Below are 3,336 nucleotides of genomic sequence, written 5' to 3'. Positions count from 1 at the left end.
CGCTACAAACGTCCTCATCTCCCTCTCAACTTCCCTCTCCCTCCCTCCCTCCCTCCCTCCTCACTGAAGTTGCTGGTCTTTTTTTAAATGGAACAGTCTATATATTTTTCTGTCATCTTTTACCTCCTCCAAAAACCTTCAACTTTTGATAATAATGTCCTACACCTATCTCTGATAGTTTTCTAAATATCTTGGTTTTCCTGGTTTTTATATTCCAATATTAAATAAGTTATATGTACTTTACATAATAGTGAGGTGGCCATGCAAAAAAGAAGCAATTTTTATTTGCCTCGTCCAAAGCTAAAATCATATTTATTAATTCATTTTTCGAATAATTCATTTAAGTGTAAAAACTGGAGAATAAAATTTGATACTAAAAACATAAACAAATATCTTGGTTTTCCTAGTTTTTACATTTTAATCTGAAATAAGTTCTAATTTACATAATAACGAGGTGAATATGAAAAAAAATGAAACTAATGTCACTGACTGGATGACATTAGGTGTTAAATTAAATTTGCTTTGTAGTCAAATGTTTTTACTTATTCTCCAATTTTTCGACTTAAAATAAATTGTTTGAAAAATAAATTAATCGATATGATTTTCGTTTTGGACGATATCTATAAAAATTGCCTTTTTTTGCATGTCCACCTCACTATTATGTAAATTACATATAACTTATTTAAGATTAGAATATAAAAACCAGGAAAACCAAGATATTTAGAAAACTATCAGAGATAGCTACAGGACATTATTATCAAAAGTTGAAGGTTTTTGGAGAACCTAAAAGATGACAGAAAAATATACAGAGTGTTCCATTTAAAAAAGTGAGATTTTTAATATGAAGTTTTGCAACTTTGGACCTACCAAAAAACACCCTGTAAGCTATTTTTTTATTGTTTCATAGTAGATGTATTTATTTGCATTTCACCATTATACATTAATTTGTGGCAAGCGGGTCTAAACACCCTCTGAAACCCCAGCGTCGAGGCGTTGAGCCCGTCACCCCAAAACCACCGCCTAAGTGGGACAAAATGTACCTTTTTTAAAATTTTCCTTAATAACTCTAAAACTAAGCATTTTAAGAAAAATTGTCGAGAGAGAAAAATTGTAGAGAAAAAAATTTCCCACCAAAAATATATACATAATTATTACTATACAGGGTGGTGACTTGCGTAACGCATCATAGGGATTTCAATGTAAAATTCATAGCATGCGATTATTGGCTCCCCAAATTATTTTAGGGCAAAATTGTATTAAGGTTTTTTGTAGAAAAAAATTTTTTACGTCAATCAACCGTATTAGTTTTCAATTTTTTGCATAATAAAGACGGAAAATTGGAAAAATAAAACTCGCATCTTTTTCAATAATCTGTGATGCCATGGAATTTTATAATACAAAAACTACGCCAATATCCGTCATGCCATGGAACGTCTGCTATAAAACAAATCAAATTCTATCAAAAAGTATTATATTTAGAACAGCGAATTCAACATAAAGAAAGACCAAATTACTAAAAACTGTTTCCTAATATAACAATTTACAATAAATGTTCGAATAAGTCACCATTAACTGCAAGATAGTAACCAAGTCAATCATAAAATCCATTTCGAACTGCTGCTAATTTATAACTAGATATCTTTTTGTTTCAGAAAATTCCATGGCATTGCAGATTATTGAAAAAGATGTGGGTTTTATTTTTCCAATTTTCCGTCTTTATTATGCAAAAAATTGAAAACTACTACGGTTGATTTACGTAAAAAAAATTTTTCTACAAAAAACCTTAATACATTTTTGCTCTAAATTAATTTGGGGAGCCAATAATCGCATGCTATGAATTTTACATTGAAATCCCTATGATGCGTTACGCAAGTCACCACCCTGTATACTATTTTCTAGTATTTCTATAAAACGCCGGCAACTGTTCACTTAGCTTGCCTACAACAGGATGAATTCAATATTGCCTGCAAGGGTGTCTTCGAAATTACCCCCCAGTATTCTAAGCACCCACCCCCACTCCAATCGTAGGTGTCTCGACTTTTCCAGCACCTCACTCTCCGTTTAGTTAATACTTGCGGTTAATATTGTTGTGTAAATACTACAGTCAATATTTTCCAAATTCTTGTTCTTTTTATCTTGCTGGCTGGCTGGCAGCAAATGCGGACCCGTAGAAGAACGCTTGTGGAAAATGTACCTAGCGGAGCCATATAATTAACAAGTGTAGGGACGGGGCTACATGATCTGGGGTCGGCGAGATCTGGGCGCCATCATCGAGTGTTATACTAACGTGGTGATTCTTCAGATTTTCCCTATCTTATTCTATAGTTTAGTCCGATTGTTTTCAAATTGGTGTCGTCGGAAAGATCTTGTAAACGCGCCCAACTCCTGCGTGACTGAATTTTCTTTTTTTTTGTAGAGGCGAAACAAACCACCTTTTCAAAGGCGCACCTCTTCGAGGGGTAGTCTACTTCGACCGCTCAAAAGTTGCCTTCGCCTGTGAACTTTGTCACTCGGTTTAAAGTTTCCCAAAGCCCAAATAGCGGCCTCTCCTTCTCGTGTCGCCAATAAAAACTCGAGTGCCTCAAAAATTGAGTACTATTTTATGGAGGATTTTTCGCGAAATGCACCAAAATGCGAATTGCGGGTGAACGGGGCGTCAGAAGTGGGTATCGACAAAGGGAATGTGGTTATCCCCGACAAGATCTTACTGATGGTGCTAATAGAATGAAATTCCGGAAAAGCCGAAATGTCCACGATTGGAGTGGGAGTAGTTGCTGAGGGTTATGGGGAGGGGGGGTCACTTCGAAGACCCCCTCACGGCCAGTATTGAATTCATCCTGTTGTGGGAACGCCACAGTTTCCGTCGTTTTATAGTAACATTGGAAAATAGTATTTTGATGAAGTATTTCAAAGGGTAGCTGAAAACTTTGTCTGCGCCACTCATCTAAAAAATTTGATGTATACCTATTTGGTAGGAAATTTTCTTCTCTACAATTTTTCTCTCTTGGCATTTGCTCTTAAGATACTTAGTTTTATCGTTATTAATAAATATTTAAAAAAGATAGATTTTACCCCACATAGAGGGTGGTTTTGGAGTGACGGGCTCAATGCCTTATCCTTGTCCTTGTCCTTGTCGCTTGCATCCTAGCTACTACACCCCAATCAGAACCAGTAAGCTTATAAAGAACATTGCTTCTTGTGTTCATTTTCGTACACAATTCTTCAATATGAATTTAGTAAGTTAACGAAGGAAGAAATTGACAAATAAACAGGAGTGAAATTAGGTTTTGGTCTTTTTCCATTCATTTGATATTTTAATGCGTTTTATAAGTTTGT

The sequence above is a fragment of the Photinus pyralis genome, unplaced genomic scaffold (genome assembly GCF_008802855.1).
Source record: "Photinus pyralis isolate 1611_PpyrPB1 unplaced genomic scaffold, Ppyr1.3 Ppyr1.4_LG2, whole genome shotgun sequence".
In the NCBI taxonomy this organism is placed as follows: domain Eukaryota; kingdom Metazoa; phylum Arthropoda; class Insecta; order Coleoptera; family Lampyridae; genus Photinus; species Photinus pyralis.
Note: the sequence above shows the minus strand (reverse complement) of the source record.